The sequence below is a fragment of the Diceros bicornis genome, chromosome 7 (assembly GCF_020826845.1).
Source record: "Diceros bicornis minor isolate mBicDic1 chromosome 7, mDicBic1.mat.cur, whole genome shotgun sequence".
Classification (NCBI taxonomy): domain Eukaryota; kingdom Metazoa; phylum Chordata; class Mammalia; order Perissodactyla; family Rhinocerotidae; genus Diceros; species Diceros bicornis.
This window is the reverse complement of record NC_080746.1, coordinates 77027065-77043539: the sequence shown is the minus strand read 5'-3', so window position 1 is coordinate 77043539 and position 16475 is coordinate 77027065. Positions and strand designations below refer to the sequence as shown.

The following is a 16475-nucleotide window of genomic DNA, read 5'->3' as shown; positions in this document are numbered from 1 at the left end:
AGAAAAGTGTCTGTCCTAGAATAAGTACCCAACACATGTCAGCTGTAATTACAACATGGCTTCAATAGACAATAGCTCCTTGGCACTACAATATTCTCCCGGGTGCAATAGAATAAAAGTTACAAAGGCAAAGCAGCATGAAAGCAAGTCAGACCAAAGAATTCCCCAAAGCGAGCAGACTGTTGTGCCGGAACAAAGCTGTGGATGGCTTGACCTGTGCGCAGCTCCGTCGGAGCACAGACGCCACTTGCTGTGTGGGCCACAAGCGCAGTGAGACCTCTGAGGTCCCCCTGACATCCCCAAGTTCTCTTCAGTGTGGCAGAAAATCCCGTGACACTGCAGATCGGAAGTGTGGCTGAGATTGGGGCTCTGCCCTCGAAGAGGGAAGGGCACACCCCGTCTTCACACTGGAAAGCAGCTCGGCCATCTGGTTGTGCCTGTCGCTGCCATGGTTAGTGACAGGGACCTGGCCCCCTGGGGCAGCAGAGGGGCATGTCATGGCACAGTTCACAAAGGGCGCCAGGCGCTTTGAGGTCGGTCTGTGAGGCAGGTAACACGTCTCAGACCCACCTGCCCCTGAGAGCAGAGCCCCATCTCCATTCTTCACTCAAGATCAAGGCCCAGGCTTTTCTCTACAGAGGTGTCTTCGGGGTAAGAAACGGCCATTGCCACTCCCTCACTCATCTCAGACAGACATATGACCCCCGGCTGAATCCACGGTTCTATGCAGACCTTCCTCGTGCACCCCAGAACCCCAACTTTTCACTTAGACTCCTGCAGCTGGGGAATGAAGCTACAATTAAAACAAAGACAAAGGGCTGCTATCAGTAATTATTTCTGAAGTAACAAGCAACTAATTGGGTCTTAGTGTTATTAAAAACCTATACTGCAGGCGGTAATTAAACCGCAGCTAACGAGGCTCTCGGCACAGGCTCTGCAGCCGCCACTCGACCATTCCCTCGTCCTGGGCGGAGGTCTGCTGTCGGAGAAAATAAACAGCTTCTTCGTAGTGCTCCAAGAGATGTCAGTCATATTGGAGACTCCTGCCTGGGGAAGTCAGTGTGGCCGGGCAGTGGGGCGAGACAAGCCACAAGGGGGAGAAGCCCAGGAGCACGTGCAGATTTCTAGATGGGTGGCCCTTCCCCTCAGGACTGTGACATCATGCATGTGGGAAATGGCTTCAGGGTACTGTCAAGTCAGTGGGGAAAGAGCTGAATCGACTCTTTTATAAATAGATTTATTGAACACCTCTAACGTGGCAGGCGCTCTGGGAGATGCAATGATACCCATTACTTCATTTACTCCTTCCAACAGCCTTAGGAAGGAGGTGCCACAAGGAAGAGAGCTCAGAGAGGTGAGGAACTTGGCTCAGAGAGGTGAGGTCCTCTGTGGGAACTCACCTGGCCGCTCTACAGAGTGAAGCCAGAGTCAGAACCCAGAAGGAAGGGGGAACTTGGGTCACGTTCTTGGAGTCAACAGAGTGAAGTGAGGCAGGTGTGGAGTCAGTGGGGGCTGGCTACGGCCACTTCCTAGCTGCCAGGTGAGCTTGTCAAGCTACCAAAACATTCTATGCTTCAGTTTCTGCATCTGCAGAATGGGGATAATCATGCCTATCTAGTAGGTTTGCTCTAAAGACTAGGTAACACGTTGCACGTAAAGCCTTCAGCACAGTGCTTGGTGCATGGTAAATGCTCGCTAAATGCCAGTTATTATTAGAGATGCTGTTTCGATGCCCTCGGAAGCAGCACTGAGTGTTGGATGGGACTCATTGTCTGAGCATGGTGGAGTTTGTCAATAGAGGAAGTCTCAGCAGAGTGTCTGTCTGCCTGTGTCCCCTTGGGAAGGGGGCAAACAAACCCAGCAGGCTGGCTCCATTCTGAGGCCACTGCCCTCGTGTCCAGGGCAGCGGGAGGCTGGCCAAACTCCCAGACAGCCTGTCTCGGGCCTGGAGCACAGAGCCGTTGCCTCACCAGCTTGTAATGAGCTGCGTCTCCATCCTGATTAGGGGAACAATCCTCACTCAGAAAGACTCAGGGGAAGGAAGTGACAGCGTCGTGGGGACAGGGCATAACCTCACCTCCCAAGGATGGGCTGGCTTCTGGGGAGCTGGTGACTTGAAGGTCACAGCCCAAGATGGTGCACATCCCTAGGGAGGAGGCTGAGAAGGCCCCACGGGGGCAGGTCTGGGTCAGAGTAGGAGATGTATTGGGGCCAGCCCAGGCCTCTCTCTGCAACCTGGGAGGCAGCTGCTCATGGACTCTTGTTTGCCAAGAAGGGCAAGCAAGGAAACCAACGTTCTCTGGGCACCTTCTGGGCACCAGGCCCAATGCCAGCCCCATGACATCATCACTGTCATCAACATTGTCCTATTAAACAGAATGTTAGGGCACCATCTTTTCCAAAGCTGTGGATTGCAGCCCGTTGCTGGGTTATGAAAACAGTTTAGTGGGTGACAAATAGCATTTTAAAAATAACATGATAAAAAAAAGGAAAATTTTGGAGTGCACTGCACAGAGCAAGGATTAGCATCGTTCTGTGGAAGTTTCATTTCTTTAATGTGTGTGCGAGCATTGGTGAGCTGGGCTGTAATGGTGATAGAAATCATGCCCATTTCATAGAGCTATTGCAGGGATTGAATGAGTTAATGTTTAAGTGCTTAAATCAGCGTAGCAGACGCTGCCATCACGGAGCCCTGTCCGTGGAGACAGGGGAGATAGTTCAGTTTCCCTGCACCCACCAGTGGCTTCTTGAGTCTCCGTCTTGAGGGTGCTCTCCGGCCGCGGGAATATGCTCAGCCCAAGCACAGGGCAGGTAAAAGCATGGCAGAATTAATGCCCCCGGAGCGACCCTCAGCCTATGAGGACTGGGAGACGGTGGATAAACACTGCAGCCTCCTCAGCCCCCAGGGCAACGATCCTGAGGCATGTCCCCACCGTCTCTCAGACGGACTGAGTCCCACTTGCCTCCAGAAGCAACAGCCTTCCCCATCTCCTTTCCCCTTTCTCACTCTGCTTCCTGGGACCCCCCCCCCAAATAAGCTTCTTGTACCTACATCCTTGTCTTGATGCCTAATCTTATTGTGGATGAACTCAAGACAAGCACAAAGTAAGTGCTCAATAAGTGTTAGTTTGTGTGAATCATGTTCATCTTGAGATAAGATCTGTGCAAATGCTTTATCTGCATCATCTCATTTAATCTTCACCCCAACCATATAAGGTGAGAACTGTGACGGTCCCCATTTGCCAGATAAGGAAACAAGCTTAGAAGAGCTAAGCCCCTTGCTCATGGTTACATAGGTAGAAAGGGGAGAGCTCCATACTGAACCCATGTGTGTTACCACAGCCCTTGTTCTCACCCTCTGCCCTCCACTGAATCCGCACAACCACCTGCCAGTTAGCTACTGTTGTTATTCCCATTTTATAGATGCGGAGACAGAACGTTCAGGGAAGTACAGCACTTGATTCCCACACTACTCACTGCCAGGCTGGGACTAGCATCCAGCATTCTGACTCCTGGCCCTGATTCCCATGTCAGCAGGCTGCCTCCCCGCACCCTGGAAAGGGCAGACATGGGAGACATCCCTTCCCTTAAAAAAAAATCCCTGTGGTGGAGACTGGCCAGCTGTTCATCAAGCCTGTGGTACAGGAGAGAGGTAGGATGCGGATGAAAAGAAGGGACAATTTTAGCAGGCTTACCGGGACTTCCAGACAGAAGTCTGTTCTAAGTCTTCTCAACTTCTCAGCCTGTTAAATGGGGCTGATGACCTGATATTAAGTCCCTTTACTCACTGCTGGCTTCAACTTTCATCTTCCCATCCTTATCTCCAGCAACCCCACCATTTCCACCAAAGTATCTTGAATTGTACCTGCCTTTGGTTCGAGCTCCATCTGCGTAAAGCTCACTGTGATTATTCGTTGCCCCTCTGCTGTGTGCCAGGCATAGTGCTAACCTCCCAGTGCCTCAACTTCCTCATGCAGTAAATTGGAATAATCTTAGTATCCTCTTCACGGGTTGATATGAGGATTAAATGAGCTAATTGTGCAAACCACGTATCTGACAAAGGACTCATATACAAAAGACTCTCAAAACTCCACATTAAAAAACAAAACAATCCAATTAGAAAATGAGCAAATGATAGGAGAGCCATTTTACCAAAGAGGATTTACCAAAGATGGCAAGCGTGTGTGAAAAGATATTCGATAATACTAGCTATTAGGGAAATGCAAAATACGACCATGATGAGATGTCACCACACACCTATTAGAACAGCTAAAATAAAAGATAGTGATAACATCAAATGCTGGCGAAGATGTAGAGAAACTGAATCACTCATACGTTGCTGATGGGAGTGTAAACTGGTGCAGCTGCTCTGGGAAACAGTTGACTCTTACCATATAGCTCAAACAATTACACTCCTGAGCATTTTTATCCCAGGGAAATGAAGACCTATGTTCACACAAAACCTGTATGTGAACGTTTATAGCAGCTTTATTTGTAATAGCCCAAAACTGGAAACAACTCAGATGTCCTTCAATGGTTAAACTGTGGTACAACCACACCATGGAATATTAATCAGCAACAACAAAGGAAGGAACTATTGACACACAAAACAACTTGGATGGATTACACCGAGTGAACAAAAGACAATCTTAAAAGGTCACATACTGTGTCATTCCATTTAGATAACATTGTTGAAATGACAAAACTATGCAGATGGAAAGTATAGTAATGGTTGCCAGGAGTTAAGGATGGTAGGAGGGAGAAGGGTGGGCGTTATCATAAAGGCAGAGATAAGGGAGATCTTTGTGGAGAGAGACTGGATCTGTGTCTTAATTGTGGTGGTTACACAAATCCACACAAGTAGACACAGAACTGTACTCACACATCCTTATACCAATGTCAGTTTCCTGGTTTTGACACTGCACTGTAATTATGGGAGATGTAACCTTTAGAGAAAACTGGGTGGAAGGTACAAGGGATCTCTCTGCAGTATTTTGCAACTTCCTGCAAATCTATAATTATTTCAAAAGAAAAAATATATATATATATTTTTGGTGAGGAAGATTGGCCCTAAGCTAACATCTGTTGCCAGTCTTCCTCTTTTTGCTGAGGAAGATCCTCCCTGAGCTAACATCTGTGCCCATCTTCCTCCATTTTGTATATTGGACGCCACCACAGCATGGCTTGATGAGCGGTGCATAGGTTCGCACCCAGGATCTGAACCTATTAACCCTGGGCCGCCACAGTGGAGCATGTGAACTTAACCACTATGCCACCAGGCTGGCCCCTAAAAAAAAATTTTAAATGAGCTTGTTAAGAGTTTAGATCAGCGCCTAAATGAGCACTTAATATTAGCTCTCTTTATTATTTCATTTTCATTATTACTTCATATGTCATCTTATTTAATGCTCGCGATAAGCTTGTGAGAAAAGGTTTTGTTACCCCCATTTTACAGACTGGAATACTAAGACTCAGACACATTAGCAAACTTGTCTCAGTTCACATATCCAGAAAGACCTAGGAATTGAAGCTCAAATCCGTGGAACTTCCCACATATATGCCAGTATGAAGACCAGTACGATAAAGGTTTTTGCCCTCATTGAGCTTATAACATAGTGAGGGAAGTAAGAGATATAACTTAAACCCAAGCAGAACACCATACATATTGCGTTAAGTTCTATGGGAGGACAGGAGAGGGAGGAGTAAAAAATTCCAACTGAGGAGATTTAGGAAGGCTTCTTGGAAGAGGCAGCATTTGGGATTCCCTGAAGAATGAAGAGGAACTCCGTAAGTATGAAGTGGGTAGTGGTGCAGGAAAGGGCTGTCCAGGCAGAGGGAAGCTGATTGTCATGGGGTGGGAGAGCTCAGAGAACAGTGACAAGCCCAAGGAGGCCAAAGCAGCTGCCGTGTGACCAGAGGCAGATGCAGACTTAAGGAAAAGCAGAGGGCAGTCAGTGAAGATGGGCTGGGGACTGGGCTTGGTCTCCCAGCTTTTGCTGACTGTGGCCTCCAACTTGGCATCCGCCTTGGAAGCCGGAAGACCAGCGTCTGAAGTGCACGTGCTGTTAAAACTGTGCACAACAAGGGGCAGCCTTCTACTCATGCTGAAAAAGCCGGGCAGAGCCCCACAGCAGGTTCTGGGGCCAAGGAAGCAAGGGAGCCTTTCCGTTTCAGGACCTCACGACGAAGTTTTCCAGGGTCCTCCCAAGGCCCAGCCCTAGCAGATTCTGAAGGCAAACCCCTGCCCTTTGTGGGCTTTGGAATTTTATCTGTCAACAGTCAGTCATGAACCCTACCACGCTTGTCCTCATTTACCTTCCCTCCCCGACAATAACCTCTGTGCGGGCGGGGTCTGGGGGTCTCTGGCTCGTCGCTGACCCCAGCTTGGAGTGGGCACATAGAGGTGTCCACGTTCAATTCCACTTGACTGATCCAATACCAATTTATTGGGCACCTGCTAAATGCAGACCCTGTACAGGGACTGGAGGTGACAGAACAAGACGCAGCCCCTTCGTGGGAAGAGACAGCCACGGTGCGCCACACAGGGCAATGGCAGTGCTGACCATCCAGCGGCGAAGGGATGAGAAACCACCCTGGACTATGATCAGTGGAGACAGTCACTTCTGCACAACTGCTCTTAAGAAAAGTGGAGGTGAAGCCTCCTTCTCGATGAGAATGGGCGCTGTTGATTACAGTGTCCAGAAACTGTTAATGGGGTTACACTGAGACACAGCTTACGCTTCCATCGCAGTAAATCCATTGCCATGGTGACAGTGAGATCTGTGACGTTTTTTGCTAAGGTCATGAGTGAAAATTAGATGTCACACAATTGCAATATCAGAAATGTATTCAAGAATAATACATTTTAGATCATTAGCCAAAAAAGCAATGTACTTTCTGCAATTCAAGTTCTAGAGCTCTAAAGTGAATTATTTGAAAAGATTCTAGGTGGGAGACTTTTTGAAGTCTGTCATCAGTATGTCCTTATTCAAGTGGAGATAAAAGAGGCCCAACTAAGAAAATGGTGCCAAGGCTGACCAACAGGACAACTGTGGATTAAGCATGGGATCTTCCAAAAAGGCCTCTCTTGACAAGAAGTCTTGACTCAAGCTTTGGAGGAACTAAGATGACTGGTGGGCAGCAGAATGAATCACAACATGTAAAATTCCTTAACTAAAAATTTATTGACTTGAAATGTGGAGGTGGTATTTTGTTGTCTGTGGGTCTTTGCAGTCAGGACTGTGGCTCAAATAATCTCCTCACCTCCCCATGTCCACTTTGATTTGCCTTTACCACGCTGTCCCCAGGGCCTGGCTCAGCTGATGCTTTTGGAAAATGGATTTTGAGCTGTGCAAGACAGCTTTTCCTGATGTACACTCAGGCTTTGGATTGAAGGGAGCAGGTGAGAGGGGACTCAGAGATCCTCTGGGACAATTGCTTTCAACCCGGGTTTTCTGGAGCTGAAGGGTTCTGCAGAGGTCCCCCTGGTGGACTGGAGACAGCCCTGGGGAAGGGGGATGCTGAGGGCTGGGGTGCAGAGTCTCCACCTGCTTCAACCAGAAGAGCTCACTGTGACCTTTCTCACACATCGAAGTCCCAAATATGCTGGAAGAAAGGTTCCATAATTTAAGGTTTAAAACCTGCTAAGCTAGTCCAACATCATCATAACTTTTACAACAGCTGATTTTGAGTGTTTTGCATGTGCAAGACAGTGTTAAAAGTGCTTTACAGGCATTATCTCATTTAATCCCCACAACAAATCTAAAAGGTGAGTATTATTATTGTTCCACCACATAGGAGAAAACTTAGGCCCAGACGATGAGTAATTTGACCAAAGCACACATAGCATGGGTGACGGAGCCCGGCTCCGGACCCACGCAGTGGGCACTTGAGCCCACACAGCTGTCCACTACAGGCCCTGAGAAAGGTAAGGCCCAGAGAGAGGAGAAGACTTGCCCCACCGCTCCCTCCCTCTCCATGCTTCAGTGCGCTTTCCAGAACAACTCACAAGTGGCTTTAAATAGACCATCCCTTGGTTGCCAAGCATGTGTGCTCCCCCGCCGGGAGCAGCTGAAGGAGACGGAGCTGCAACGGCTGATCTGCTTTGGGGGCCCGTGTTCTGGACGGGGCTGGGCTCTCTCTTGGCTGGTAGCCTCATTTCCCACCCTCTGCTCCAGATGAAGGTGAAGACTTCTGGCACGGCATTCCAGGCCCTTCACAGTCTACACTTGTCTGTCCGTCCAGCCTCGCTTCCGTTCACTCCTCTACATGGGCTCTTGCTACTGCAGATACGTATCCACCTTGTTCCTTTGCCCATGCTGTTCCCTCTGCTGGGAATACACTTCCTGCCTTGTCGGCGTGGCATACTCGTCCTCAGATGTCCCCTCTCTAGGGTCCTGACTTCCCTCCCAAGGCGGGGCCAACCCCACCCTCCCCAGCATGCTCTGGCCCAGCACACACCGCCCGTACTCTAACCAGTGATTCACTTTGCTCCCTTGATTCAAGGACATGCAGGTGGTCCCATTTCGACCACTAAAATCAGGATCGTTCTTACACTCTACGCTTCTACTTAGTGTAAGAGTATTCTTGCCTCCTGAATTGCTGTTATTGAATCGATAAACTGTTTTGTAATCGATGTTGTCTAAAGATCCAGGAAATACAGGATTTCTCTGTCTCCCTCCAGACTGAGCTCACTTGGGTTGAGGGTCATGACCCCTGAGTCTCTGAACCCCAGGGGCCAGCACAGGGAGGCCCAGAGGAGAGGCAGGATGGTGGCAAGTCATGGTGCTCACGTCACCCTTTGTGCCCCAGTCTCCACGAGAGGCCGTGGGGCTCTAGGCTCCAGGAGAGCCTCCAGCCGTTTGCCCGCTGCCCACTGAGTCCATGCAACTGCTTCACAGCACGTGCCCTGCAGAGAAACATGGGCAAGAACACAGACTTCATTTCCCTGGTGTTAGTCGTCTAGGGCCGCCATAACAAAGAACCACAGACTGGGTGGCAGAAACAACAGGAATTTATTTTCTCCCAACTCCAGAGGCTGGAAGTCCAAGATCGAGGTGTCAGTAGGGTTAGTTTCTTCTGCAGCCTCTTTGCTTGGCTTGTAGATGGCCATCTTCTCTCTGTGTCTTCACCTGGTCTTCCCTCTGTGCATGTCTGTGTCCTAATCTCTTATAAGCACACCAGTCATATAGGATTAGGGCCCGCTCCAATGACCTCATGTTAACTTAATTACCTCTTTTAAGACCCTATCTCCAAATACGGTCACATTCTGAAGTATCGGGAGTTAGGACTTGAACCTATGAATTTGAGGGGGGCACATTTTGGCCCATAACAGCCCTCTAAGGTTGACCAGGTTCTACAGGAAGCACGTCAGTCTCAGATTCCAAACCACACCACACTCCATGCCCTGCGTCTTCTTGTCTCTCAGAAGTAGCCACAATAGCCGACCAGGCCCTAGCCATTAGCCCTCTTGAATTTTCAAGAGAATTTTCCAGCATACCGTCTTCTGGTTGGTCTACCCGTCTCTGTCCTCATCTATGTAGTTCCTGGCTCCAATCGCCTCCTTATCTAGGCCGTCCAACTGAAATCTCCAGGGAAGATTGCCTACCACTTCTCCTCTCAGAGCCTCACCCTTATGTATAACATACGGGATCTCAGACTTGACAAGATCTCTCAAGAACATGGGACTTGGCTGACCATCGTCCTTCCCTCACCTAAGGCACACATCGCTAATCCATCACAGCATGCTTTCCTGCAGAATCCAATGCCAGGCAGTCTCTGTCAAGTGGATTGGCTTGTGAGCAGGGTCGCATTTGCAGTTGTGGGGTTATATGCCCTCGAAGGGACCTTCTAGTCTGAAATCCTGTGGATCCTTGGGTACAACATCCATACACTAGGTTGTTTTAGATAGTCCAAATTTATATAATTTTTACTTTCTTCAATAGAAGCAATTTGTAAATTGCGTAAGTAACTAAAAGCGTCTGAGTTCTTTTGGGGGGAACATTTGATTAACCCTTGGAATCTGGGCCCAACAGGTGCACCCTCAATACGGCCTGAAGCAGACGACCAGGAATCCGGCTTATCTATTAGGTGGCCCAAGCAAGGAACAAACTAAGAGAACTGGTGGGATATTCATTCATTCATTCCTTTCACAAACATTTGCTGGGCACCAGCTGTATGCTTGGCAGTGCTCTAAGGGCTGGAGACTCACAGACAAAGATAATGATAGCCCTCATGGTCGACCAGGTGCTAGACCCAACGGCATCCTGTCTGTATTTAATCCCTTATGGCTTCAATTTTGGTACATTTCCCTTTCTGTAGCAAATATTACTAACTGTCCACTAGAATTCATGTTCTCCCTTCCACAGCATATGGCTGTCCATGTGAAGGGGTTTTCTAGCAAGGGCTACCGTTCCCAGGCCTCCTTGCCTCTAGGTGTGGCCATGTGACCTCTCTAATGGAGTGTAAGAAGAGATGAGAGTCACTTCTGGGTCAAGGCTTTTAAGAAGCAAGTGAGGCTTCTCTATGTTCTCTTTCACCTTCCATTGGCTAGATGCAGGTGACTGCAAGGCTCTAGAGAGGAGGGTGAAGCCATAGGATGGAAGGAGCCTGGGTACCCAAATCATTGGGTGGAGGACAGCCACCCACTGACCAGAAATGTCAGCCTTGGACTATTATGTGAATGAGAAATAAATTTCTATTGTGTCTGAGCCTTTACACATTTGGGGATCTTTTTGTTATAGAAGTTTACATTACCTAACACAATAGTTAAGTGAAGTCAGTCTCATTGCTACACTGGTCTAGACACGTCTTTGTAGATCCATTGCCTACCTTCAGATTGCTCTTGGATGTGAGTACCCAAAGGAAATGTTCATCAGCCCGGAATCAGCCCTTCCTCTAAGCCAGATGCTTTTAATTCAGATTATAGTAAGTTTTCTATGAGAGGGACTTAAAAATCCTGTAAAACAAGCTTTAAAAATTCGAGAGAAAACTGTAAAGCTTCCCTGAGAAATTCCCAAGTACTGTATTTGTTTGCCTGGGAAATCAATCTGGGTCCAGGACAACGTTTTAAGCACCAGAAACCCTCTGTCCGGGTTTCAGTACCCACCAGCTGTGGCTCAGTGAGGGAGCAGGCAAAGTAAGGATCACCTGGCAAAGAGAAATTAGCAAGTATCGGAAGCCCAGCCCCTGGCTGGGTCAACAGCATCAGTCAGAGTGCTACAGAAATAGAAATCCCATTCATAAATTTTCCCTCACCCCAGCTTAAGAGCTTTCAAAGTCATAAAGTCTACATAAAGCCAGAAGACCTGCAATTGTCCAATTAGAGGTTTTATCCAGGAAAACACACATTTTCAAAGTCACTGCTTGGTCCCCATGCCAGGAGTGTAGTTGGGCTGGCTTGGCGTGTTGGGTCTCTGGGTTTTCCAGAACTTTCCACTTCAGTGAGACAGGACAGAGGACTTCTCAGAGCCTCTCACCTCCAAGGTGCGGTTCATGTGGGTCCTAGAGACACCCAGGGCTAACCATTACTGTGAGAACTCAGGAAAAGCTGGAATCTACTTAGCCAGCTCATCTGGGACGGGAGTTGCAACTAACATTTATTGAGTGCCTACTATTTACTATTCCTGAATGCCAGATCCTGTGCTAAATACAGAGCACACATTATTGCATTTCATCTTCATTACTACCCTACAGGAAAGGGTCTATTTCCCTCCATCTTCCAGAAAGCAAAGTGAGGCTGGCAGAGGTCAACCAACACGCTCAAGGTTATATGGCTCAGTGAGTAGCAGGGTCAAGATGTGAACTCAGGCCCACAGTACTTCACCCTCTCCATTCTGTCGCCACTCAGGGACCCAGGGGTTCTCACTCCCACTTTGTCTAGACACGTAAGCTGCGTTGGGAAGGACATTCAGATGGAAGCTAAGGTAGGGCATGTCACTTCCAGTGGGGGCTCAGTTGAAAAGTATGACCAATGAGGGGAACCAGGCCTGCAGAGAGCCCCCAATATTTCCCAGGCCCTGTGCTAGTGTTTTACTTAGATTATCATGCTAAATCCTCATAACAGTCCTGTGAAGTAAGTATTATTATACCCAATTTACACCTGAGGCTCAGAGGTGAAGAACGTTCCTGAGGCCATGCGGCTAGGAAGTGGTGGCGAGTCTGCCTGAATAGAGCCCTTGCTCGGAAACACTCTGTGAGACACTGAGCTTACCGCCCACGCTCGTATGGCTTTGATTCTTGGGAGGGATTTCTTTTTTGTCAAATTCCAACTCTAGTTGTGCACATTTAATTGATAACATCCCTGACAGTCCTGGATGTTGCAGGTTCCACACCCACATTTTCTTTTGGGCCACCTACCAGCTGAGTGCTCTAGAGAGTGTCCCTAAACCTCTTAGAGGGGACATAGTTTCTGCTCTCATGGGACTTAACATCTAGACCAGGGGTTGGCAAACTCTTCCTGTAAAGAGCCAGAGCGTCAATATTTTAGGCTTTGGGGTCCATCCCATCTCTGAAACTACTCAACTCTGCCACTGCAGTGCGACAGCAGCTATAGATGATACAAACGTGAACGCAGATGGCCAGGTTTGATCCCCGGGCCTACGTATGCAGACCCATGATCTAGACAGTCAAGGTCTTCCACAAGCAGGTGTTAAATTCCCGTGTGTGAGGCTATAAAGGAGAGGTGTCACGGGCTCTGCGAGTTTATTCCCCCAGGAACTGGTCTCAGGGCAGACGGCAGCTTGGACAAGGTTACTCCGTGAGTCAGGGCAGAGCTGGGACCAATGTCCGGGTCTCTTGCCCTCCCCTTGGGACTCCCCTGGCACACACTGCCTCCCTGGCCATCAGGGAATCTCCTCTGGCTGTTGAGGCGGGTCCTGCAGCCCTGCTGGGGGTGCAGGGACAATGGGAGCCTCTCAGAGAGCAGCCCAGGGTTTTTGCAAAGGCCCGGCTAAACCTCTGACTGGGGCCAGAGGCTTCCACGAGCAAATCGCTGGCCCGTTCCTCTCCAGCAGGGCCTGGCTCTCCCGGCACCTTTTGGAAAGCCGTGACAACATCTGCAGCAGCACACGCGGCGTTAATTTATTAAAATCCCAGCTTGTAAAAGCCGAGGTCTCAGGCAGAGCGGGAGGAGGCAGAGGCACGCTGCACTGGAGACGGCGTGAGCTGCTATTTTCTTCTCTTGCAGCCACAAAAGGAAATGTTGGCGAGGTCTTGGGAGAAGGGGTGGTTGGTGGGGAGGGGACGCCGCTGGATTTAATAGCAGGAATACGAGCCATTTGTCTTATTGTAAAATAGATGTGTGTTTGGACGCAGAAAATGCTCTGGATCCTTTCTTTCCTCCCCTTGCAGGCATGAAAAGCCTGGAGCAGAACAAAATGCTGCTGATTTCGAGGCTATTTTGGGCGCCTGTTGCTGATTGTCTGCTTCCGAGGCCCTCGGCACACGCTGCCTTCTCAAAGAATGGTTTTAACAAATTGAAGTGGGGAATGAATGAGCATCTTGCCGCTGCTGCTGCCACCTCTGCCATCAGAGCAGAAAGCAGTCCCCAAAGGCCGGGCTGGCCCAAGTCACTCACTTCTTCCCTCTCCCCAGATGCCCACCCACCCCGCACCTCCTGCCCGCGCGGTACGCGCTGGCGCCTGCGCTCGGCTGCCCACCCTGTGCCAGGAAGCTATTTACCAAAGGAAATAACTCTGATAAAGGGATAAAAATAGCCAGCAATGATGGAAAACATTTTGTTGCGAGATCTGTTGACAAGAGGGGAAATAGAGCTGTGAAAAAGATAGGTGGTGAAGGGCACGGAGGGAGAAGTGGGCCGACTGTGACAGTCCAGGGATCCCAGGAGGAGCTGGGACAGAGCCCAGAGGCCAAGGTGGCCCCAAGGATGGCTGGCCCCAAATGGCCAATCTTCCCTGTCGGTCAGCAGCCCCAGTCCTGTGCTATCTCACCCGGACTCAACGCAGTGCGGGAAGGTGAGCCGGCAAGCTCCCTCACGCAGGAGGGTATCTGAGGACGGGTATCTGAGAGCAGCCCTAGGAAGGAAGCTAGGAGAGGGAAGGGTAGAGGCTAACCAAGAACCAGGCTTTTGGAGTTCAAGTCCCGGCTCCGACACTGTAACACAGTGACCTGGGACAAGCGACTTAACCTCTCTGAGTGTTCATTTCCTCATGTGATAAATAAGGATAGTGTTAGACCCACGTCACAGGGCGATGGTGATAACACCTGCATACTATTCACCAAAGCAGCGTTATTCAGGTCATTTGGGCATTTACAAACGTGGATTGAGGGCATTCTGTGTGTTGGGCACCGTCCTGGGAACCCGGGATCCTTGACGAGGAAGACAAAGACCTGCTCTGAGATGCTTTAGCTCCCTAGGGAAGGCAGCAGAGCAGGGAGAGCCCTCATTAGAAACACAGAACCAGCACTGCTCACCCTGAAACAGCTGAATCGAAGGGCCCCAGACACCTTTCCTGGGCCACAGAGACATTCCATCCAACTCCATGTGCGTTCTATGTACTACATACAGAAGAGGGGTTGGTAGAAAGGCCCAGTCTGCCCTTTTGAAACACACAGCCTAGTGGAGAAGACATGCAGGTAAACAGATACATGTCATTCAATGCGAAAAGGACCAGAACAGAGTTAGGTTTAAGAAAAGGTTAGGAACCATAAATCCTGCCTGGGAGTAGCAGGGAAGGCCTCATGGAGGAGATGACATGAGCTGAGTCTTTTTTTCTTCAAGGAAGATTGGCCCCGAGCTAACATCTGTATCTTCCTCTTTTTCTTTTTTCTCCCCAAAGCCCTAGTACATAGTTGTATATCCTAGTTGTAGGTCCTTCTAGTTCTTCTACGTGGGATGCCACCTCAGCATGGCTTGATGAGCGGTGAGTAGGTCTGCACCCAGGTTCTGAACCGGTGAACCCCAGGCTGCTGAAGCAGAACGCGTGAACTTAACTGCTACGCCACCAGGCCGGCCCCTGAGCTGAGTCTTGAAGGATGTGCAGGAGCTGGTCAGGCAGTGAAGACAGGACGGCAGTCCCACGAGAAGGAATAAACAGCATGGTGTTTGTGAGAAAAATGTCCATAGCTGGGGATGGCTGGCGTGCTTGAGGACTGGTGACAGTCAACACATTTAATAACTGGTCTGGTAAGGGACCAAACATTCGACAGATGTTGGCCACAGCGCTGGACAACGGGGTCCTCGAGCCCCTCCATGTGGCAGGACCTGCCCCCTTGGTTGCTGGACTGTTGCGAGGTGTAGGGAGTCGTGACAGAGGCTGGATGGTGGCAGGTTTTTGGGCGGGGGGCACAGAGAGAGCTCAGGGCAGTGGATATTCACCAACTGGTTTAGAGGTATGGTTATACCAACGTGTGCCAGCCAAATGTCTGCCCCCAATGGAGGAAGGGGTGGAGGGAGAGGAACCCTGGGGAGGGGAGATGATGGGGCATCCCAGTGGGCAGAGATCGGGGACCCCTATCATGACTTTTGCCAAAACACCTCCATTTGTAATCTGTTTATATATGGGTCTCCCATTCAAGATTTCATCTGGAGGAAGTATTTTGATGTTAAAAAGATGATTCCTGCCACCTAGGCTCTGCTCTTTGATGAGCGTATTGGACATCTGACTTCCGCCCCCTCAGCCTTTGCATTTGCCACCACCCTGTGGAATATATTTTAAAAGGTTCTGAAAGCCACCCTTTGCTCTTCATTCCCTTCGCAACCACCCCAGCTCAGGCCTCATCTTCTCTTCTCTGGACTAGCACCATCATCTCTTCACCGTGAGCCTTCCTCCTTCCTGTCCTGCCTCCTTCAGTCCATTTACCAAGTGATGGGCAAAGCGATCTTTCAAAAATTCACATCTGCTCATGCCACTGCCCCACCAAGTGTTCCCTCTGGTTTTCAGAAGAAAATACAACTTCCTTAGGATGACACCCAAGGTCCTTCATGACCAGCTATCTCTGTAAAGTTTATCCCATGTTAACGGTCCCTGCCCTGTAGAGGCAGGACTGACCCATCAAGGTAAGACTTGCGTCCAGGTCAATCCGAAGAGAGGGCTGGGTGTTGTGATAGGCTGAATTCTGTCCCCTCAAAATTCATATATTGAAGCCCTAACTCTCAGGATGTGACTGTATTTGGAGATAGAGTCTTTAAAGAGGTAATTAAGTTAAAATGAGGCCTTGAGGGTGGGCCCTAAGCCAATCTGACTGATGTCCTTATAAGAAGAGGAAATGAGGACACACAGAGAGACCCCAGGGGCACCATGTGAAGAGGCAGTAAGAGGCTGGCCATCTGCAAGCCAAGGTCAGGCCTCCGAGGAAACCGACCCCGCGGGCACCTTCATCTTGGACTTCCAGCCTCCAGAACCGTGACAGAATAAATTTCTGTTAAGCCTCCCGGTCTCCGGTGTGTTGTTACGGCAGCCCTAGCAAACTCATACAGATGACAGTAAAAGCCGAAAGTAAGAGCCGTCAGCTGG

The 16475-nt window shown here is 49.4% G+C and overlaps 1 protein-coding gene and 1 non-coding gene across 2 annotated transcripts in view; one reads left to right on the top strand and one right to left on the bottom strand.

Annotated features, from left to right (window-relative positions):
* NAV2 (neuron navigator 2) overlaps nt 1-16475 on the bottom strand; it is a 710120-nt gene that overhangs the window by 479714 nt on the left and 213931 nt on the right. The gene's annotated exons all lie outside the window — the stretch shown is intronic.
* On the top strand, nt 6657-6791 carry LOC131409195 (small nucleolar RNA SNORA1). The gene has a single exon (XR_009220873.1). It is a non-coding gene; the product is annotated as a small nucleolar RNA SNORA1 (small nucleolar RNA).